The sequence below is a fragment of the Piliocolobus tephrosceles genome, chromosome 7 (assembly GCF_002776525.5).
Source record: "Piliocolobus tephrosceles isolate RC106 chromosome 7, ASM277652v3, whole genome shotgun sequence".
Lineage (NCBI taxonomy): Eukaryota > Metazoa > Chordata > Mammalia > Primates > Cercopithecidae > Piliocolobus > Piliocolobus tephrosceles.
Genome location: NC_045440.1, coordinates 126,307,071 through 126,330,902, shown reverse-complemented (window position 1 = coordinate 126,330,902; position 23,832 = coordinate 126,307,071). Strand labels below are relative to the sequence as shown.

At 47.9% G+C, this 23,832-nt stretch overlaps 1 protein-coding gene across 2 annotated transcripts in view; it reads right to left on the bottom strand.

The window, feature by feature from the left end:
* Window positions 1–16,428, bottom strand: part of ZHX2 (zinc fingers and homeoboxes 2) — a 193,849-nt gene extending 177,421 nt beyond the window's left edge. For both annotated transcript variants that reach the window (XM_023224599.2, XM_023224589.2), the window contains exon 1: window positions 15,834–16,428. The gene's annotated coding sequence lies outside the window, so the exon portion shown is untranslated. The remainder of the gene's footprint in view (window positions 1–15,833) is intronic.
* Between the last annotated feature and the right edge of the window lie 7,404 nt (window positions 16,429–23,832).

Genomic DNA, 23,832 nt, shown 5'->3' with positions numbered 1-23,832 from the left:
AAGACGGTACTGGACTAAGTGTCAGGAAGCTTCTGTTCGGGTCTGGGCTTTGCCCTGAAGTCCTGAAACTCTTTGTGGGCCTGGATTCAGGAATCCTGTTAGAGGTAAAAGGGAAACTGGTTGCCTTGCTGAGCGGAAGAGAAAACAGGGCACAATGCCTGCTGAAGCTGCACAGCCAGCCCAGGGTTCTCTGGGCAGACACAGGCACTACTGGGCCGATGGTCATGTGCTTCCGCCACAGTCTCCAGGCTCCTTGCAGCTATGCGGGGTTGTGTGAGCGGAAGTGGCAACTTTAGAAAGTGGGTATGTACCCCTTTCCTTTTCTCTTCCTCCCCTCCAGCAGCCTGAAAGCCAGTTGTTTCAAACGAAGTGGCTACAAAATTTAAGCAGCATGGATCCCCAAGTCACAGCTTGGAGGAAAGCTGCCTTACAGAGCTGTGGTCCTTCAGTGGACTTCATGAAAGGAAGAAATCAATTCTGCCTTATGAAGCCACTGGGATATCAGGGTTTACCTATCACCATATCATAGCTTAGCCTAACCTGACTACTCACATATCTCATCCAATGCCTATCCCAGAGGTTTCCTGCACCTGAAGGAAACCAAAATGCTTTTCTCCAAACTACTGAGGATTGTTAAGTGAAAGACATTGACAATGCCAAGGAACCCCCTGCCCAGCCTGCATCTGCCTGATGGGAGGACACAAATCTTTCCTTACTGGAGACAGCACGGACTTAGCAGCCCAAAGGAGGCACCAGCAGGCACCTGAGGAATCTGGGAACAGATTTTACTGGCTTCCCACATTTTCCCGCCTTTTCAAAGACGAGAACTGCTCTCTTCTTTGTCTTGTCACTATACAGGATTTATGGCTCTTTGTTAAAATACTATTTAAGTAAGGTCCCTAAGCCACCACTTTGACACTTTTGAACTAAGGCCTCTCCCACGTGATGGGCAGAGCATGCATTAATAAACATTTGGTTGTTTTTCTTCTGTTAATCTGACTTTTGTTTTCAGGAGAGCGTCTCCACAAAGAACCTAAAAAGGGAAAGAAAGGAAACTAGGTTTTCTCCCCTACACACAGTTGTTACAGAATGGTCTGCTACTCTCTATTACTTAAGCATGGGCATGTGCACACACAAATATTAGACTGGAATCCCGAGCCCATTTTCCTGTTACACAAGATGGCACACTAAGATTTAAGATTTACTAAATCTTAATAATCCCACCATGTCACTAGTGACAAAAACTGCAAGAGGACAGGGTCTTGAGGATGAGAGGCTGCTTTTGCAGGCCTGGATTCAGGAATCCTGTTAGATTAGAAGCTATTAGAGGCTGTGTTAGTGCCAAGGAGTGCCTCCAAAGGGAAAGGAAAAAGATGCTGCTGTTACTAGTTCCGGTTGTGCGGTCTCTCATAAGCCTCATAAACAAAATCTTAAACTCTAGCAGGGAAGACAGGGCCAGTGTCTACATATCCTACTTGCCAAAGGACTTAATCTTTTTTGTTTCTGCTTTTGTTTTTTTGAGATAGAGTCTCACTCCATCGTGTAGGCTGGAGTGCAGTGGTGCGATCTCGGCTCACTGCAGCCTCTGCCTCCTGGGTTCGAGTGATTCTCCTGCCTCAGCCTCCAGCAGTGCCCGCCACCATGCCCGGCTAATTTTTGTATTTTTAGTAGAGACGGGGTTTCATCATGTTGGCCAGGCTGGTCTCGAACTCCTGACCTCAGGTGATCCCTCCGGCCTCTCAAAGTGCTGGGATTACAGGCATGAGCCACTGCGCCCAGCCTTAACAAAGAATCTTAATGTCTTTTACATAACAGTCCAACAATGTGACAGGACAAGTATATGGCCTCAAATGTCACTAAGACCTGGCTTCAAATCCAGGAATTTGCCAAGGAACCCCCTGCCCAGCCTGCATCTGCCTTTTACTGTGTACAAGCCGCCTTTTACTGTGTAACTCAGGCAGGTTAATTTCTTTGAAGCCTCAATTTTCTCATACGTAAAATGAGTACAAAAATTTCTACCAAAGGGGGTAGTTGGGATTAAATAATATAAAACAAGGTATAGTATACAACATGCTTGGTTCCATGGCTGACACTTAGCACATTTACATCCTGCCTTCCTACCACCATTAAAATACCATTTGGTCTCAAGTTCAGACTCTATAAAAAAGAAGTTTACTATTGGAAGTAGCAGAAAGATCCTGCAAGGACAGCTGTGATATTGCTCTCTGTGCCACGAAGGAAGGTGGAGATGGTACTCCCAAGAGGAAACAAGGGATAAGGCCAAGCTCAAGGGAGGAAGTGGACCCAGCTTACGCCCAGAGGCCAGGGGTCCAGACAAGGGAGCATGGCTAGGCCAGGGAGACAGGCAGGTTGGCCAAGATAGGCCAAGAGCGCCTGAACTTGGGACAAAGCTGGTCTGGGATAGACACTGCCTTGAATGCTTCCTGTTAAAATAGTCCAGCGAGGGTCCTTCCAGGCTGTGGTAATAACCTGCCACCAGGGGCAGCAGCGAGCAACAACTCATTCTGCACCTGTGCCAACCCAGGAGCCTAAAACTCCCTATAGGCTGTAGTGAAAGAGCCACTTCCTCATTCATGTAACCATCCAGTCATTGCACAGACATTCATTTCGAGCCTATGAAGTGGGCCAGCCCTGTGCTGGTGCTGGGAACACGGAGACAAACAGGAAGCTTTCCCTTGGGGTGGAGGAGTGGCTTATAGTATTTCAGGGATGCAGATGTACAGATCAAAATCCATCAGCTAAGATTTCTAACAGGCTATTTCCATGGTACACTGGCCTCTTAGAGGAGAGAAGAAATATCTCTAGAGTAGAAAAAAGTAGGTTTTGCTAAGTTTGGGGACATTCTTTCTGGGAAGAAGGAACTACAGGAGTCTTTCTGAAGAGAAGGAATGAAAGGGGAAAGAGGACAGTGCATTTGGGGTTCAGGGGTCAGTCTGATATGACTGACGTGTGGGGTATGTGGCAGGGGAGGAAGCTTTTAGAGCAAAACATGCCTGGTGGGTAGAGCTCAGCTCTCAAAGAGCCACCATGCCAGGGTCCTGAATGTGGACTTGATCCTATGGTTCAGAAATTATAATGGGAAGTCTGTAGTGGACTGGAGAGTCCATTAAAAAATCTAAATATCTTTAGACTGGAGATATGCTCTCTAGTCTGACCCTCTCCCACTGCTTCTTACTATTCTACACTTGACCCCTTTACTCTTTTATGCTACCTGCAAAGCTCTTGAAAGCATTTGGGTTTCTGACCCCTAGGAAAGCAGTGACCAGGAGAGGTTTTTAGGCGGTTAGTGAAACATGAACAAATTTGGTGTTTTAGAACCTCAGTAGTGTGGAGGAAGGGAGAGGTTGGTGACAGATGACACAACATGTATTCCTTCCAATAAGATTTCCTCCTTCCCTCTTGTTAGAAAAACAAAATACGAAAAAAAAAAAAAAAAAAAAAAAAAAGAAAACAGATGGAAAAAAAAAAAGTCACCTCTGGAAGAGTTTCTATTCACTTTTGTGCAGTCAGGACCAACATGAGGTCACACTCCTATTTCAACATACCCAGACTCTCTTTTCTTGAATTCTATGTATCAATATAACAACTATTTATTGAGCAATCATTCAGTGACAGCTGGGTGCTCAGGTGCTCGGGTAGCAGGGGGTCAGGGTAGGGAGGTGAGAATCAAAGTATAAAGCTCCAGAGTTCAGCAAACTCAAGGACTCATCATAACACCAACCCACACGTACAATGACTGGTGGATAGCATAAGACAAAAGGAATCTCCCAACAGGGGACCTTACAGCACAGATGACCCACACTCAGGGTGTGCCAGCAGGTGGGTGCCAGGACATGGTGTGTGCACAGGTCTGGGGAGAGCGGCAATAGGAGGTCTGATGCTGTTGGTCCCATGGCCCTGCCAGCAAGCAGTCTTTCCCAGAGGTAGGGCCTCCTGAGCTTCTGTGATTAAGAGGGGTGAGTCTATTTGAGCCATGTGCAGAATCTACGTAGCCTTTGGCCAAACTGGAAAGAAGGCTCTCATCATTTCTATCATTTTTGTAACCAACACATCTGTTATTCATCTAGAGTTCTCAAAGTCGATTTCCCAAATCTCCTAAGACAGATCAATTAGTCCTCCCTTCCCTGAACTGAACCCTTTAAGACCAGCAGACTAAGCTGGTTACAAAAAATGCCATGATAGGGCCCCTACTTGGCTCACCATGGCTGCCCCAAGTAGCATCCGGCAGGTGTTTTCTCATGTGTGGGGAGCATAGCAATGCACTCTGGCTTTGGAGATAACAGAGCCAGGCCTGGAGTGCCTACAGCCCAGAGCAGAACCCCTGAGCTCAACTGGAGCCAGTGCTGCGCTGGGACTTGTGATGCCCAGGTCAGGATCAGTGGGGCTGAGGAGGGTCTGGATGTCCAGTTTCCTGCATCCCAGGCCACTTCCTGGTCCCTGGGATGTCCTCTCCTTTCATGGGATGGGGCCACCCATCACAGATGAAAGGCATAAGGATGTCCCTCAACCTATAGGGACTTAGAGGCATCCTCACAGGAGGTAAGGTCAGACATATGCCAACGACAACAATGACACCAGCCAGCACTTCTGGGGCATGCATAGGTGCCAGGCACTGTGCTAAGTGCTTCACAGGTATGATCCTCTGTAATTCTCACAGCAACCCTGTGAGCAGTGATTCGGGCTCTGCAAGTCCAGCCAGTCTAGCTATGGGGGCTGCAGATGCATGGGTTCTCTAGTCAGACTGAGTACCTCCAGGGAAGGGCAGCGGTGTGGCCATCTCTGTGTTCACCCCCACAACAGTGAGCACAGTGCCCTATACACTAGGAGCAGGGTGGTGGCAAGGCCTGGAGCAGGGTGAGGTACGCTACAAATCAGTTACGCAGGAAGTGAAATTTAAGGACACACTCTCAGGTGCCACCCTGCACTTGTATGAACCTGAGAGTGGGTGTCACCTTAAATTTTGCACGCTGGGTACCTCATTTGCTTTTCTCTAGTCCTGGCCCTGGGTAGTCCACTGACCAGGGAGGTGTGTGTGTGTTGCTCCTCCACCCTAGCCATGGGACCCTTCCTTCTCTGTGCCTCAGTTCCCTCACCTGTAAAATAGGGCTAATGACAATACCAAGGGTGGACAGAGATGCAGCAAAATCAGAACTCCCTCATACTCTGCTGGTGGGAACACAAAAATGATGCATCCACTTTGGGGAACTGTTTGGCAGTTTCTCAAAAAGTTAAACATAGAGTTACCATACGACCCAGCAATTCCACTCCTGGGTATCTACCTGAGAGAAATGAAAACACATCTCTAAATAAAGACTTGTATATGAATGTTCACAGCAGCAGCATCATAATCACTATAAAGCAGAAACAACCCGATTGTCTATCAACTGATGAATGGCTAACAAAATGTGGTATATCCACACAACAGGATATAAAAGGGAACAAAATACTAATACGTGTTACAACGTGGATGAACCTCAAAAGGGAAAGAAGAGAAGCCAGACAAAAGACCGCATGGTATATGATTTCACCTATATAAAATGTCCAGAAAAGGCAAATCTACAGAGACAGCAAGTAGATAAGTGGATGTGTAGGGCTTGGGCTAAGTTGGGTGGGGAGTGGAAAAAGGAAATGGAGAGTGACTGCTAATGGGTACACAGAGTCTCATACTGGGGTGATAAAAATGTTCTAAAGTCACACTGTGGTAATGGTTACATAATTTTGTAAATATACTAAAAGTCAATAAATTGTGCATTTAAAGTGGGTGACGCTTGGGTACGTAAGTTGTATCTCCATTATGCTATTTTAGAAAATAGGGCTAATGATAATACCTATGGCACAGCATTGCACAATGCCTGAGAGTATCCTATACATCATCTTATTTATGTATTTATTTATTTGAGACGGAGTCTCACTCTGTTGCCCAGGCTGGAGTCTAGTGGCACGATCTCAGCTCACTGCAATCTCCACCTCCCAGGTTCAAGCAATTCTCCTGCCTCAGCCTCCCAAGTAGCTGGGATTACAGGCATGCGCCACCATGTCTGGCTAATTTTTGTATTTTTAGTAGAGATGGGGTTTTACCATGCTGATCAGGCTGGTCTTGAACTCTTGACCTCAGGTGATCTACCAGCCTCGGCTTTCCAAAGTGCTAGGATTACAAGTGTGAGCCACCGCGCCTGGCCCCTATACATCATCTTAACCCTTATTATTATGCTCAAATAAGTATCTGTTGCTCACTTAAAGGCTGCCTAAATTCCCTTGAAGTGCCTTTATTTTTAGGGGGACTTTGGGGAACTAAAGTGAGCAGTCACCCAAGATCCTGTGTCTCTAAGTGACCTGCCCATGCCCACACAGGTCTCCCAATCAGTTACTCTGGCTGCAGCGACTGCTGCAGGCAACTGCCTGATGTGGGTGAAACTCTTCAAGTCTTGGATTCCAAAGACCTGTGTTGAGTTCTGGCTCTGACCTTTGTATTATCTACTCTGTAGGGTTGCTGTGCAAATGACATGGGCTACACTGCGAGGATACTTGAAGCATCTAATAAATTGGGGGAAATCATGGGTGAGGAAGACCGTTGGCAGAGGAAGACCCTGAATGCACACCCATCCTTGCTGTTATCCTCCATGCTGGACTGTGGCTCAGCCACACGTTCTAATCCATGTAGGAGGGACCACAGCCCTTTTGCTGGAGCTATAGGTGCAGGGAGGGCAGGAGGGGTTAAATGTGCCCAGGCTTGATGAACATCAGGTGTGGCATAAGCCTGTCTGGCTTCCAGAACTCTTGGATAAAGGACTTCCCCACTTTGTACTTTCCTGTCTGTTAAATGGGGATAACAGAATCTCAACATCAGGCTAGGCATGGTGGCTGATGCCTGTAATCCCAGCACTTTGAGAGGCTGAGATGGGAGGATTGCTTGAGGTCAGGAGTTCGAGACCAGCCTGGCCAACATGGTGAAACCCCATCTCTACTAAAAATACAAAAATTAGCCAGGCATGGTGGCACGCACTTGTAGTCCCAGCTACTTGGGAGGCTGAGGCAGCAGAATCGCTTGAACTCGGGAGGCGGAGGTTGCAGTGAGCTGAGATCATACCACTGCATTCCAGCCTGGATGACAGAGTAAGACTCTGTCTCAACAACAACAACAACAACAACAACAACAACAACAAAAACAAAACAGAATCCCAACCTCTCTTAGGATTGTCCGAGCACACCCACAAAACACATGTAGAATTGTGCTTGTGATGTCAGTGAGGGCTAGCATGAGGATGGGCAGCAGGTGTTGTGGCTAAGTGCCAATAACTGTGACCTTTCTGAAGGCAGGAACACTGTTTTCTTCCTCTGGCAGGCGCTCAGTGAGTGCTGACTGGAAAGAGGAATGGAAGTGGGGAGAGAAGATGCTGTGATGAGCTGGCTGGCCCAGGAAACAGAAGGGCCTTAGCTAGACTGTAGAGAAGAAAAATAATACATGCCCATAGGACTGTATAACCTTGGGCCAATTATCTTACCTTTCCCAGCCTCAGTTTCCTCAAGCTGGGCTACGTGATCCCTAAAATTTTTTTTGGCTAGAGCATTCCTGGATCCTACCAATGCACCAGGTTGCTATCAGACTCATCCTCTCAAAATCCTCTTTCAGTGATTCCAGAGGACATTATATATCCTGTACCAGGAAATCCATAAATCCCATTCTAAAAGCGCCAAAGTCAGGCACTGTCCAAGTTCACACTGTCAAATGCAAGTTCTCTGTTCTTTAGAATGTTTACCATTAACTGCGAAGTGATCAAGACCGTTTCCGTTCTGTGGCTCTTTCTGTCCAAGAGCCCTGGTTCTTGGAAATAACGTGAAGTCTTCGGGCTCTCCTGGACTACGTGTCTCTGGCAGAAATTCACCACATGCTCAGAATCAATTATCTAGCATAAAGTTCCCCAGAAGAAAGTAACAGGCAGTTCTACAAGATAATGAAACCTCAGAGTTCTCTATTAGGAGAGCTTAGGGGAGAGCTGGCACTTCAATCCTCTCCTGCCTGGAACCCATCTTTTCCCCTAAATGTCTTGGCCAGAGGGCAGTCTCTTTCTCTAGCTTCTAACTGTCAGTTCACGTCCCTGCATTATCTACCTCTCTGCCTCCCCTACACAAAAGCAAAGGCACACCCCATCACCACCAGTGCTGGCCTCCTGGCTTCTCCCTACTCCCTCCAGACCACCACTGCCACAAACAACTTCACTATGACATCCAACTCTGACCAGGCTGTGTGCAAGTATCTTAATCTATTTTCAAAAAGACAGGGTGCCATGCAAATGAAAATAAGTTCTAAACTTCCTCCTTCACAGGCTATGGAGATCCCTGGGGGGTTCTGGGTGCACCCAGGGGCTGGGGAGGAGGGGAGGGGGCGCCTGAGATGGCTTTGTCCTTAGAGCAATTCAGCCCAGTCTCATATTTTAAGAACAGCGGGAACGTAATATCAGCTGAAAGGAGTTTTCTGTGCGCTATTTAACTAAATGGCTCTGCAGCTGGGGAGAGCCATAGGCAGACGTGTTATGATTCAAAGGCTCCCAATTACAATGATCCTCTTTTATTGTATAAAAACAGCAACACAGCCATTCTCCAGCCTCCCTCCGCCTGCTTCCTCCACCCCCTTCCCCCATTGGCTGGCGAGGCCACTCTGCATCCTGAAAGGAGCACCCAGATTCTCCTCCAGCTCCAACTTTGCAGCTTTCGGCCCACGGGGATTCCTTCCTTCCTGATGGGGAGGAGAGGGCGGAGGGCGCAAAGCCCCTGGAGAATGTTCTCTTGGAGACATTAACAGAGGCTTTACAGTGGCCTCTTTTTGAGGAGGGGTGGTTTGGGGGAGCTGTAGATAACAGGCGCTGATTTGTAATGCGCTCCTGTTTTGACTAAACTCTCATGCTCACATGTGCACGCACATTCATGCAGGCAGGCATGCACCTCTATACCCCTTACCAGAAAAGCAATCAGACTATCCCAAAGCATGATCTAAAACCGTCCCTTCTCCCCACACGTCTTCCAGGCTGATGTGGGCCAGGCCTCCAGAAGACTTATGTACAATATCAGAAAGCTCTGGAATCAGACTGAGCTGAGTTTGAATTCTGTCTCTGCTACCTTCTTTCTGTGACCTTGAATAAGTACTTAACCCCTCTGAGCTTTAGTTTCCTATCTTTTTAAATTTTTTATTATTTTGAGTCAGGGTCTTGCTCCCTCACCCAGGCTGGAGTGCAGTGACATGATCATGGCTTACTGTAGCCTTGACCACCTGGGCTCAAGCGATCCTCCTGCCTCAGCCTCCCAAGTAGCTGGGACTACAGGTGTGTGTCACCACACCCAGCTAATTTTTTACTTTTTTATTTTTTGTAGAGATGGGTTTTCACCGTGTTGTCCAGGCTGGTCTTGAACTCCTGAGCTCAAGCAATCCACCTGCCTCGGCCTCCCAAAGTGCTGGGATTAGACGTGTGAGCCACCACGCTAGCCCATTTTTCCTACCTTTTAAGTGGAATTACACCACCACTCTCAATTTACTCCTCAGGGTCAGATTAAATGACACCGTGAAGGGAAAGTGTTTAGCAGAGTGCCTAGCACATAGTAGGTGCTTACTTTTTCAGGGGCTGTTGCTGTTCTTAACATGGTGAACACCGTGTGCCTGTGCTGTGTCTGGGTATATGGGGAGCTTTGTGCATCTGGTTGTGTAGGGAGTTTTGTATTTGTTCAGTTTCACCAGCCAGAGTGTACCAGGCTGCAGGGGGGTGAGATGGCTGTGGGGGCACAAATGTCAGGCCTGCTGAGGAGTGTTTTTCTTGAGTCTTTCTGCAACACTGGTTTAAACGGTCACCTCTGCACAGCGTACGCAGGCATGCATGAGTGCCTGCCGCTGCCTCCTTAACTTAGACTTTTGGTCCTTCCTCAGTTTTCTGCAGATGTTTTTGAGCCTAGCAGCTGCAGTTGCAGGCATCCAACCAGGGCAAGGAGAGGCTGTAGCCCAGGAACTCTCATTTATAACCTTCTTCCTCTCTGCCTCAATAGTAGGTTCCTTCTGTCTCTCACAAGTGGCCCCTGGGCTCCTGACAGGGAGATTTCCTTCCAAAGAAAGAGCTAACTCAATCTAGCTACTCCCTGAAGCCCCAGAGATCCATGAATCTATTCTCTGATCCTGAACTTGACAGGAAATGGTCTCTGGATTTTGCTGATTTCTCTCTGAAAGATAAACTCAGCGTGGGCTTCCCGCTCTTCCATCCCAAACTAGGTATGTGCACCCCTAAAATATATCACAAATCTCTCACACCACAATGAATGCCTGGCTCACATTCCTTCATATTGATCCTCTATGGATCAATAGCACAAGAATTTCATTCACTGCAGATTCTGTTAGGTGTTAAATACCATTGCAGTGAAACACTGTGTAACAAGATTAATCTCCACTAAGTGTTTCTAATGTTAGGGAGTAGGGTAGAGAGAAAGAGGAAGAAAGGGTGTGAACTGTGGCTTTTAACAAGAAAATATTGTCCACCAGGGGGTAAAGAGAGGTATCAGCAAGAAAACAGGTTCTGGCCCTGGTGTCTGTATTCCATTTTAAAGTTTGGGTGGAAACTGATATACTGTTGTCAGGACTGTTTTTCTCCTTGGGGTCTGTTACACACACACACGTACACCACTGCCAATCAACCCCTCTTAACTGCATGATTACAAGTGTAAGAACAGGAAGCAGACTGTGGGTGGATGTTCTTAAAATCACAACCTGTTCAGTGTAGGGTGGGGGCATTAGAGAAGGGTGGAGGAGGGGAATCAGGATTTTTTTCAGTTCAAAATGAAATAATCGTGTCACTACAGAAAATAATGTCTACCTTATTGTCTATCAAAGGGGCATGTGCACAGCCAAGCATCCTTCCTGAGCTGCACTGTCTGGATGTGGCTATGACACAGCACATTATGGCATCTGAACAGTGCACCAGCATCTCACTGTGATATTCCAGGGTCAGGTTTCCATTTCAATAGTTGCTCAGACTTGCCACAAAATGAGTGCATGTGTGTACTGGGGGTGGGGGGAGGCAGAAGAGGAATGACAATGAGATGGGACAGTCAGCGTCCTGGGATTGATGATGAAATCCACACATGCTAATTACTTGGCACCTCAAATTTACAATAAAGTCACTTCCTTGAGGTGGTTGCAGTGATGATTTGTTGAGCACAATTCATATGTGAGGTGTGTGCTAAGCCTTTTTACAACTTTCTTATGTTTCCTAACAACTCATACAGCAGCTACTAAAATCATCTCCATTTCAGAGATAAGAAAACTGAGGTAAGTAATAGCTCAAAATCATAAAGGTAATACCCTGAGCGAAGAGAATCAGAGAGGCTGGCCCTTGCTGGAGGAATCCAGTCTGGGGAATCTGGTGCTGGGAAGGCCTCTGGCATCCTCTGATATCATCTCCTTGATTTAAAGCAATGGTGAGGGTCATGGCCGAAGGTATCCTGCTGATGAGTGGTGGAGCTGCAGCTAGGGCCCAGGAACCCCCAAGGTCAGGAAAAAGTGTGTTTGGAGAGTAAATGGCACCCCCTTCCAGTTTTTCCAGTCCCGCTAACTGAATTATCCAGAAAGGAGAGCTGATTGCCTCCCTGTAACAGCTGACTCACATCAGGTTAAGTTTGGATTCTTATTGACAGGACCTAAAAGAAAATCATCCCTCACTTCTTTGTTGCACACTGTCTTCTTTTTGCCCTGAGGCAAAACTGGTCCCCTGGCCTAAAACTTTCCAGAACTCGTTTTATTTCACATAGGAACTAAACTCGTTTGTCTGCACAAGGTACTCTGCTGTCAGTCTTAGTCTTCCCTTCCCCAAACACGTGACAATCCCTCTTCAGAAACCTGCCATAGCTTCCCAGTACCTAGAGATTAAAAGCCAACCTCCTCCTGGTCCACCCCCAAGCCTGGCATCATCTCTTTGCACAGCCTTCCCTGCATCCCCCTCTCCACCTCCCCAGGGTACCTGTCCACCGTTCCCAGGACGCTTCTTTCTCATCTTAGGCAGCACATGCCCTCCCTGCCAACTCAACAACCATTCCTCCTTTCACCCCTTCTGCCTTACAAGTTGAACCCCAATTTGCTCATGACAGCAACGGGTCCAACTAAAAATACTTGACTGCTTTTCCTTGGCAGTAGTCACCACGTGGCACAGCTCTGGTCGATGGGCTAAGGACAGAAGTCCCTGAGAGGGGTGCCCCTTCCCAGATATAGCAGTGAAGCTGTACTGGGTAAAAGCTCTCTGAGCCTCATTCATCCTTTTTTCTCTTTCTTGGAATGCAAACATGAGGCCTGGAGACGTAGCAACCACTTTCCTACCACGAGATGATAAACCTAAGGCCAAAGGCCTCCACTCTAAGCATGGCAAAGTAGAAAGAAGTAGTCTGGGTTCCCAATAGTACAGCTGAGGCATCATCCCCCTTTACTCCCCGCCCCATTGTTGTCTGACACAAGAAAGTCCCTATCTGGTTAAGTCACTGGTAGTCAAGATTCTGCTGCTAGCAGCTGAATGCAATGATATTGGCTACACCTCCAGACATTGTTCCTCTTCATTCATGGGGCAGTTCAGCTGCTCCCACCTCTAGAAGACCCTCTGTGATCCCCTCAGAGCAGAAGAATCATGCCTTTCCTTGTGCTTCCACAGTGGTTAGTTTTCTCAATTATAGCAGTTATCTAAGCCTGCTTGATTTGGTTTAATGAGTGCTTCCCTGCAGTCAGCTCAAACTCCTAGAGGGCAGGGAGTCTGTATCCCATCAGCATCTCCATAATGTCTGGAGAATGCAGTGCTTTGTGTTTCTGCCAGGGGGGCTCTGTCTCCCCAGCGTTTCCATAACACCTGGTTATGCGCTCTGCATTGCAACAGCAGAGTGCGTGTGTTCTGGGGGCTGCCACTCCACGTATTAGCTGTTTGGTCTTGGGCAAGTTAGCTAACTTCTCTGGGCTTGTGCCTCCTCATCTAGAAAAAGGAGAATGAGAGGACTTACATCAGAGCTGTCATGAAGACAAAATAGTCTAGTCATAAGTACTTGGGATGGTGCCTGGCATACAAAAATGCTTAATGGCTATGGGTTCTTATTAGTATAATGAACATTATAGTTGCTGAGCGAATAAATGAAATCAACCCACAGTTGCTAAATAAATGAATAAAGGAATAAAATCCAGGTAAATTCTGGAGTTCAGACCTCGGGACGGTGGCTACTGTTCCCTCTTTTCTGCCTGGACCTGACCCTTTACTTTTTTATTCTAACTATGATGCTGGACGCTGCTACAATAGACTGGTTAAGGCTATGAAATTAGGCCTGGATTTGCTTCTTGCCCGGTCGCTCAGGCAAGTTTCTTCACCTCTTGGAGCCTGTTTCCTCAACCATAAATGGAGGATAATAGTAGTACTTAGCTCACAGGGTTGTGGTGAGGATGAAATGATAAAGCATGTAAAATATACAGCATTGTGCCTCACACACTGTAACAGTGTTAGCAACTGCTATCAAACATTGCCATGATTCCTTTTGATAAGTGCATAGCACCCAGCTGAATCACATGGTCCTGATGTGGATGAGAAACGGGCTGGGGCCACCTTTCAGCAAGTCAAGATACACTGCACTTACATCACAGGAATACCCTTTCTTCAGTGCCAACGAACAGTGGTATTTTTCCCCTTTAAATGGACATTAGTTGATATAGCTGATGTGCCCCAAAATCTTGGTTTCTTGCATTTTCCCCTGAAGCACGATCTTCAGGTGCATCCTTTAGCTGACAGCAAACCTGGCTAGAAGGAAAGGTACAAGAGAACAATCGCGGAGCAAAGCATTTAAACAGCGATGATATTTCCACACATCACCAGTCCAATTACTGTCAGTGACACATTTCAGCCTTACTTGTAGATTTTTTTCCCTTCTGGCCTTAAAAGAAGCTGTGTATACAGCTTTCTGTAACTTTCCCTTTAATCTTAAACCTTTATGCTAGTCCCCTTCAACCACTTGACGGCTCCATTAATCTATTTTTACTATTAAACATGCCATTTTACAAGATATTTATTCCACTTGGTCGTCATCCAAACGCTTTTTGACATTACTGCCCTGGGAGTGAACTGCTTAAACTCGCCGCCCTCATAAACAGAAAATCACCTTTTGACTCAAATCTTGAAGAGCTCTCAGAACCTCACCCCCTTCACTTCCACAGGCATTAATTTCTGCCATATATAAAGGAGAGAGTGAGTAAGTGTGTGTGCGTTTGTGTGTGTGGTTTTAAGAGGGTAATTGTGGGAGGTCTGGGCAATGCAAGAAGTGCTGGGGAAGGAATTCTCGCCTCCTAACTCTTCCATTCTGATCATCGGGGCCTGCCTGAGACCTGGGGATCTGGTAAGTTGAGAGAGAGAAAGTGATCAGAGAGCAGGTTGGGGAAGAACTCCACGGCCTAAAAGGCAGTCTCCCAGGGGGCCAAGCTGAGCAACCGCTCTTTAAAAGGGGAGGGGTCGAGGGAAAGTCCTTATGCATCGACTTCCCTCCTTCTCCACGCCCCAGACAAACAAAAGGCCAACGCGAAACAGCTGAAGGTAGAGACCCCACTGGCTTTGACGCCTATCAATCAGGTGGAAACCTGAACAAATCACAATTTGACTTCCCCATCAAGTTTTCTCCCCAGCCTGACAAACCCTCCTCCTCCGCCGCCTCCACCTCCTCCTCCGCCTCCCAGGCTCAGCACAGCTACGAGGCCAAAGGGACCGTCCTGTGATGCCTGCTGGTTTCCAACTTTCCGCTCATCTTCGTCTCCGCAGCCTCCTGCAAAGCGGCTGGGAAAAGGGCAAGTTTGCAAAGCCGAGGATACCGAGTCCTGGGGAAGCCACAAAGAAGCTGCAACACCAACAAAGATTAACCTCTTGTGGGGCAGACGAAAAGCGCCAGCTGCCGTTCAGGGGGACGAACGTGGGCTCGGGCTGGCAGAGGCTCCGGCCAGCCGGCGGCGGACAGCAGGGCCGGGGGTCCTGTGGCCCCCCTGGGACCCCGCCCCGCGCGGACTCCCCCTGCACCTGAGCCGGGGTGAGGACAGCGCCGCGCTCCGGCCCTGCCCCCGCCAGGTAGCTCGGCTGCCGCCCGCGCTGCGCGCCCGCTGCCTGCAGCCGCCGGGAGCGACGAGAGCAGAGGCAGCCTCGGCCCACGGCGTCATGCTTCCTGCCACTACATTAGGGCGAATCGTCACCGGGAGAGGGGAGCGAGGGGAGAGGGGGAGGGAGGGGAGCAGACACACGCAGCCCCCCGCCTGCCAAAACGCGCGGAGACGGGGCCACGTCCCGGTGGAGTCCCCGCGGGACCTGCCCCGTTTGCACAAAGCGCCGCAGTTTGGCCAAGAAGGGAGGGAGACGGCCACGAAATAAATAAATAAAAACAGTCGGGTCTACGTAACGCCCTGTCGAAAGCGGACGCCATATTTTTTTGTGGCTTATGTCGACATAGGGAAACGTAGACATGTTTTTCCTCCTGCTCCTCCTCCTCCTCGCTCTGGCTCCCATTTATCCAAACTTGTAATCAAAACTCTTAAAAAAAAAATCTCCTTCCTTCTCTGTATCCGCTCATTTCCTCCCACCCGCAAAAAGAGCCTGCACACCCCCCCCTTCCGTACCCCCCTTCCAATCACAAACCCGGCCAAGTCCCATTAACAACACATTTTCGGGAGCCGCGGCGGCGACGGCGGCGGTGGGAAAGTTGGGCTGGAGTGGCCGGCGCCCGGCGTGCGGGGCTCGGGGCTGGCGGCGCCGGCTGGGGGGGCTCCGCGCCGGGGCGAAGTTTCTTACCTGCGCCGGGGCTGGGAACGCGGGGACCCGGGCTGGGAACGCGGAGACGCGGCACGGGCGTTCCAAAATGGAACTCTGCTGGCTCCCCCCACCCACTCCCCACTCCCCACCGGGCGCCCGGCTCGGGCTCCGTGGGAAAGAGGGGGAAAGCCAGCCTGCCAGACAGACAGACAGAAAAAGCCCCCGTACGGAGAACGGTGGCCAAAATTTTTAAAAGAAAAAAAAGGAAAAAAAAAAAGGGGAAAAAAAAATGCCTCGATCAGTGGGGAATCTACGCCAAAACCCACATGATCTGTAACGTCAGCATGCGTATTTGCATACGATACCACCACCCGAGCTGCCACCCGGGCTCGGGTTCCGCAGAAAGTTACAAAGTGAAATTCAGCCCCCTCCGGAGACACCGGCGAAATGTCATTTTTCAGACAGGAGCTGGGGGGGAGGCTAGCCCTAAAGGCGCTGGTTACTGGCCAAGGTAGGGGGGCAGTAAATTAACTTAAAAGTCTGAGCCCAGTAACGGACTCGGTGGAATTTCTGCGAGAAGAGGAGGGGGAGGCGCGAGCGAGATCATTGAATATTAAGCACGACCCCGCGCGGCGGCCGCAGCCAAACCCTCTCGGTGCAATACCCATTTTCTTTATGAAAAGTTCAAGGTGTCACTGATGAGCTCAACAAACTGTTGATCTTGACCACGTGGAGTGGCGGACCGTGGGACCGAAGGGCGCGCTTGCAGGCCGGGCTCTGGCTGCACCAGGGCCCCGGGACCCTCTGCAAGGGGCTGTACGCGGGTGGGGCCACCACGCACCCTGTGCGCTGCCTGCGGCTTGGCCCGGTTTCAGGCTCGGAAAAATAATAATAACGATTTTAAAACTATGTTGAGCGAGACACATTTTACTCCCGGAATGATAATGAGAAGGCTCGGCGTAGGGAGGGGAAGAAGGAGCCCCCACTTATATAACGACTTGAAGTTAGATCACTTTTGCTTGGGGAGATTCCGGGATTTCCGCCTGCGCCAGGTCTGAGGCTGGTTAAAGATCCTGGAACTTTTTCCCTTAAGAGCCAATAAACAAACAGACGCCCCAGGGGCCGACTTAAACTCCGGTAGAGCCCGCTTTCGCTGGAATTCTCAGATTCGAAGAAATGCACACGCCTGCGGTGCTCGCAGAGAAGTCCCTCGGAAGCTAGGCGGGTCGCTTTCGCAACTAGGACTCCAATGTTCCCAGCGGGAGCGGAGCTCTCACCGCGGCAGCCCCCTGGCTCCCCTCGGCGCCTTAGAGCAAAGGCGGCCCGGGATCGCGCTGCCCTTCGCCTGCGGCCTCGGAACCATGAACTTGTATTCCGGACGCCGCGCTCCTGCCACAGTGCTGGGCTAAAGAGCTCTCAGGAATTCGGGTTCCGGGCACACTTCGGGATCTCACGCGGCAACCTGTCTGCACCGCGCATTCCTGCCCAGATGGACCTTGTTTCCCCTGGGCTAGCCTGTGGGCTATTAGGCAGCTCCTGGGCGGGGACGAGGGGATGCGGTCTGGGGGCTAGTTTCGAGGCTCCGAGCGCAGCGAGAAAACAAAGGGAGCCTAGGGCTGAGAGGCTCTGCGGAGTCCCCGCCCGCCCTGCAGATTAGCAGGCGCGTCGCGTCGGGGCTTCCCGGCCAGCTCTGCTCTGGGGAATTAGAACGAACTCTAGCGGCCGTTTGCAACTCGGCTCTGGGCGCGAGGGCATCAACAGGTGGCCGTGTGCAGCGGAGAGGCCAGTGGCGAGGACCCGGACTGGGGTGAGGACGGTTGGCCTTGGGGCTGACTGGGTGGCGGACGCGCTGAGTGACCTTTTGGTTTTTTCATTTCCGAGGCCGGGAAGAAGGAAGTAGCTAAAAGGTTTTTGTAAGTTCTGCCCCAGGGCTCTAATTTCTGACATACTGCTTGGCTCCCCAGAAATCCTTTGCAACAAAAATTAAAACAGCTCATAGGCAAAACTTTCGTACTGGTCTGCACCTGTTTGTTCGGTTATTGCTGATGCAGGGTCTGTTTGTTGGCATTTTAACCGCCCATAAAACAAGATTCTATCCTGGGAAGGAGTCTCTTGCGTGATGCTCTCGGGCCTGAAAGGCGACCTGGAGGGGCTTGTACAGGATTCTGTTAACTTCTTGATGACTGTAATCCAGCTTGGGCCACGTCTTTCTCAATCTCATTTGGTACCGGCTATCTAAGAACCTAATTTACTTGCCATCAACATCAGAATTTACCGATGGCTGATCTCCTCCCCACCTCCGCCTCACCCAGGGTGAGCCACAATCGTAAAAAGAAAGAAAAAAATATGGGAACCCCCAGCCCCCCATTCCTCCCTCTTGTCCCGTCCCGCCCGGACACACCAACTTGAAGATTTTTACATCGCTTACCTTATTATGCCCCTTCCAGGCCATTCCACTCCCTGCCCCCTCCCCCTTTAAAATAAGTCTAGTTCTGTCTGTTTCCATGGAAATTACCCAAACCTTAACGAAGCTATTCCTATTTTGAGGCTACACCTCCTCTGGATGATCAATCACTTAGGAGGGTTTTCTGTAAGCCAAGTTTCCCTGGCTGCCACCTCAATGCCACCTGCTTCTGGCAGGGTGACAGATTGTACATAGGGTGGAATGGGCCAGGCCGGAGGGAAGCTGGGTAACCGTCTAAATGGTCTGCTGGGTTCTCATATCTTCAGAGCACTTGGAGCTCATGGACACTAGCAAGGATGAGGGGCTTCTGATGTGTTGCAGTGTCTTTAAATTGTTCAGAGTTTAGCATGGACTGAACTTGCACCGTATAAAGAGAAAACAACGAGGAATAAGACAAAGGTGGTTTTTGCTTTATGTGGTATGATCCCCGTTTGCTTTAAGTATATCCATGGAGTAGACAGACCCTTATCTGACAGGATTTAGGAGCTTCAGAATCAATAATGTTGGACAAGTAAATATTCAGCCAGGAAGTAACATATGCCACTTTTGCTTACAACTCATTGGTCAGAACTAAAAGGTAACTGTAAAGATCCATGGAAGTATTGTGTGCCTGGAAATGGAGAGAATGGGAAAGATTTGCACTAGTATGATAGCACTAACGACTATCATAAATAATAATAGCAGTTCACAATTATTGGTCATTTACCATGTGCTGAGCCTTTTATATGTATCATCTCATTGAATCATCACAAAAATCTATATTTTATCTTTATTTTACTGATATAGTAACTGAGACTTAAAGAGCTTAAGTACTGTACCTTGCTCAACGTCACACAGATGCTAAGTAATGGAGTTGGGATTTAAGCTTAATTTTACCTGCTTCCCAGATAATAGACTTTTAAAACACTGTCCTCAACCACCTTTAGACTTAATTGGTCCCCTGTTATTGGGCATGGGGTAGTTTCAATTTTATTCCAATGAGCAACCTTGTGTCAAATCTTTTGAATCATCTGTGATTACTTCCTTAGGATAAATTCCTAGGTATATATTTGCTTGGTTGAAATATACACATATTTCAAGAATAAAAACCTTTTGCAAAAAGTGAAAGCTTTAGGAGGTGTGGTAGTCTTCTAAGATGGATTTTTTCAATCCTTTCCTTCCCTTTTTGAAAAATACATCACCATTAAGAGGTGGAGTTTACTTCCCCTCCCTTGGAATCTGGACTTGTCCTGTGATTGCTTTGGATGCAATGAAAGTGATATTCTGAGACATCTAAATCCAAGTCTTAAGAGACTGGCAGTTTCTGTTTCCTTCCTTTTAGGGTCCTGCTGCCATGCTGTGAGAAGCCCAAGTTTCATGGAGAGGCCACATGGAGTGAAAACCAAGGTGACAGGGACAATAGCTCCACCTGAGATCCTGGTTAATACACAGACTTTAGCCATGTTGGAAGCTCCAGCCTAATTGATCTCCCAGTTGACTCTAGTCTCACCTGACATTATGTAGAGGAAAACCGTCCAACTCCACCTAGTCAACCCACAGAATCATGAGATGATCATAAGACTGTAGTTGTTTAACATTATTAACTTTTGGGGTGGTTTATTACACAGTGATAGATAAATAAAATGGGAGTTATCCCTGTCTTTATTTATACATATATCTGAATATTCCAGATCTACTCCCCCCTGAGCTCTGCAGGGTATAGGTAGCATCGTGAAGTATGGGAGGCCAGGACAAGGGTGTAGAGAGGCCTCTTGGTGCATGATGCCTGAGCTGGCCCTCTCTCCAAATCAAAGCTTTTCTTGATTTTAGTTGTTGCTCATGAAGGATCCCCCGCCACAGGTCCCAGATCCTAAGCAAATAAGAACTCATTTATCAAACATAGATACTCAGTAGGTGCTGGAATTAAGTTCCTGTTTGGTGTTGCCAAAAACAGAGGTTTCCATTATTTAAGGATATACACTGTGACCGGGACTGCAAGTGCCTACTATATACATGGCTGCCTGGGAGGTGCTTCTTTATTGTCATTTAATCTTTTCAACAGCCTTCTGAATAGCATATTGTCTCCTTAATTTGTAGGAGGAAACAGAAGTTTGTAGAAGTTTATGAATTATCCATGGGCCATACAGCTGATAAGTTAGAAGCAGGTCTTGAGCCCACATTTGATTGATTACAAATCCTGCCTGCTTCCCACTATACTTGTGGCTTGCAAATTAACTCCTGTGCAAACCACCTTCACCAATTTTGTCCCAGCAGCAAAGGTACTATCTATAAATTTTATTCAGCCAGGGTCATGGCTCACACTTGTAATCCCAGCACTTTGGGAGGCTGAGGCAGGTGGATCATTTGACGTCAGGAGTTAGAGACCAGCCTGGCCAACATGGTAAAACCCCCTCTCTACTAAAAAATACAAAACAATAAGCCAGGTTTGGTGGTGAGTGCCTGTAATCCCAGCTACTCAGGAGGCTGAGGCAGGAGAATTGCTTGAACCGGGGAGGCAGAGGTTGCAGTGAGCCAAGATTGTACCACTGCACTCCAGCCTGGTAACAAAGCTAGACACCGTCTCAAAAAAAAAAAATTAAAAAAAAAAAGAAAAGAAAACATTTTATTTACATTGATTCACATTTTTAAAACTTAAATGCACTTATTTCATACTAATACTAAAGAAGCCTTTTGTCACAATAGAAACAGGAAAATCCAATATTGAATTTTCAAATAAAGCAATGAAAGGTTAACAGTGAAAATAAACATGAGGAAAAAAGCCCAGCACTATTGAGCTAGCTAGATACTCTTATTTGCAGAAGGTAGAGATGGAGAGGAAAGGTGTTAGAAAGTTATTAGAGACAGGGTAGCACCAAACTGAGTTTTGTTTTTTTTTTTTTCTTCTTTTTTTGAGCTAATTAAAAGGATGGGAAGAGAATTGAAAAGTTATAACTTTCTCTGAGTCAGAGCTATTTTGTCTATACCTGCACATCATTTAAAACCATCTCATGGCCACAAATGCTACTAGCGGTACATGTTTCACATGGCTGACACCTGGCTGCTTGCCACAGTTCTTCATGTATGAATCTATTACAATGTTGCTCCATCTGAGAGCATAAGAATCAGTGCCATGGGTTGAAGGGCTGAATTTTTGTGCTCCCTTGCCCCACAGTTCCTATGTTGAAATCCTAATCCTCGATGTGATCATATTAGGGAGTAGGCGGGGCCTTTGGGAGGTGATTAGATCATGAAGGTGGGGCCTTCATGATGGTGATACTGGAGTGCCCGGTAGAGAAAGGCGAGTCCCTGGCCAGGGCTCCACCCCTACAGACTAGGTGAAGACAGGCACTCCTGGTTTTGCATCTAAACGTTGCATTTTCCAAGACCATCCTGGACCACCACACCCTCATCCTGGTCCTATAAAAACCCGAGACTCAGGTAGACACAGGCAGCCAGACTAGACGGGCAGTTGGAGAAGATTTGGGCCACTGAGAAGCCTGACTCCAGGGGAAAACCATCTTCCTTCTGGCTCCCCCATCTGCTGAGAGCTACTTCAACTCAATAAAACCTTGCACTCATTCTCCAAGCCCACGTGTGATCAGATTCTTCTGGTATACCAAGGCAAGAAACCCTGGAATACAGAAATTCCTCTGTCCTTGTAATAAGGAAGGGGGTCTAACTGAGCTGGTTTACACAAGCTGCCTATCGACAGCTAAACTAAAAGAGCACGCTCTAACACCCACCCACTGGGGCTTCAGGAGCTGCAAACATTCACCCCTAGAAGCCTCACGGCCAGCCCATCTGTACACTCCCATAGAGGTTTGAACAGTGGGGCACTGAAGAAGCAAGCCACACCCTCACTGCATGCCCTGTGAGGGGGACAAGGGAACTTTTCCCATTTTAATGGGATTGGCGCCCTTATAAAGGGATACACTGGAGAACTCACTTTCTCTTTCCCTGTTTCCCTCCAAGTGAGGACACAGCAAGAAGATGGCCAGGAAGAGAGCTGTCACCCGAACCTGATCATGCTGGCACCCTGATCTCAGACTTGCAAGCCTCCAAAACTGTGAGAAATAAATGTCTCTTGTTTAAGCCACCCAGTCTCTGGTTATTTGTTCTATAGCAGCCTTACCTGACTAAGACAGTTCAAGGAACTTGAAATTCTGTAAATACCAACTAACTCATTTCCCTGGCTCCAATTTTTACCTCTACTATTCATGCTGTCACCAAAACACAGATCTTGCTTGGTCACCTTGTTGCTTACAATCTTTTATTGCTTTCTACTTCTTTGGGGTGACAGGTGTGATCTTGCATAAACTTGTCCAAACCAGCACTCCCAGCCCAGTCTTCTGCCTCTTCTAATCTTGTCCTCCACAATTTAGCATCGCTGGGTTCCTTGTCACTCCCTGCATTTTCCATGGTCCTTTCCATCCTTGTAAATGGTGCACCCTGTACCTGGAACGGCTTCCTTCTTCCTCCGTCCTTCAAGACACAGATCAAATGTCACTTTCTTTAGGAAGCCTTCATGTATTCTCCCAAAGAGAGTTAATCCTGCCTCCTCTGAAGTCCTACAGAACTTTGCACTTAACCTTGAGTTAGCAATTATTGCCCAGTAATCTAGTTACTTCTCTGTATTTGCTGTATCCATTTTACTATACGTCCCTTGTGGATGAGTATTTCGCCATAGTCATCTTTGTATCCTTGTTTCTTGCCTCTCATGGGGTATATCGCAGGCAGAATTCAAAGATGGCCCCCAAGATTCCCAGTCCCTGGTTATTCATTCAACCATGGATGTAGGTATTGCTGTGAAAAGATTTTGCCGATGTTGTTAAAGTGCCGAATCACTTGCCCTTGAAATATGGAGATTATGAAGATTATCTGGATGGGTCTGATCTAATCGTATGAGTCCTTTAAAAGCAGACAGGTTTCTCTGGCTGGTGGCAGAAGGGAAAGTCAGAGACATTCAAAGAATGAGAGGGATTTTACACGAGGGAGGTTTTCTGTTGCTAAGATGGACCTGAGAGCCACTTCTATAAGCTGAGAGCAGACCCTGGCTGACAGTTAACAAGACACCTGGGACCTCAGTCCTACAAGCACAAGGAAATGAATTCTGCCAATAACCAATAAGCTTGAAAGAAGACCCTGAGACCTAGATGAGAAGTGCAGCTCTGGCTGACACCTTGATTTCAGTCCAGTGAGACCCTGAGCAGAGAATCCAGTGAGGCCATGACTAGATTTCTGACCTACAGAAATTGTGAGATAGTGAATTTGTGGCATTTTATGCTACTAGGATTTTGGCAGTCCCCCCCCCCCCATAGAAATAAACAATTGATAAAGGGTAGATACTGAGTAAATGTTTGCTGAATGAATAAGTGAATGAAAACATGCATCATTCAGCAGCCATAGATGACATTTAAGGGGAACACCTTTCCCCACTCCTGGTTTCCAGGAGGAGGGGTTTTCTCCAGAGGATATTTCAGCTTCTCTCTGACTCTGGAAGTGTCTGGCTCAGCTGCACCCTTCCTCCCTGGGGCACTCCCCTGAGACCCTGAGTCTCCTTTGTTCTGCATCTTAGCATGGGTTGGGGCATTCCCC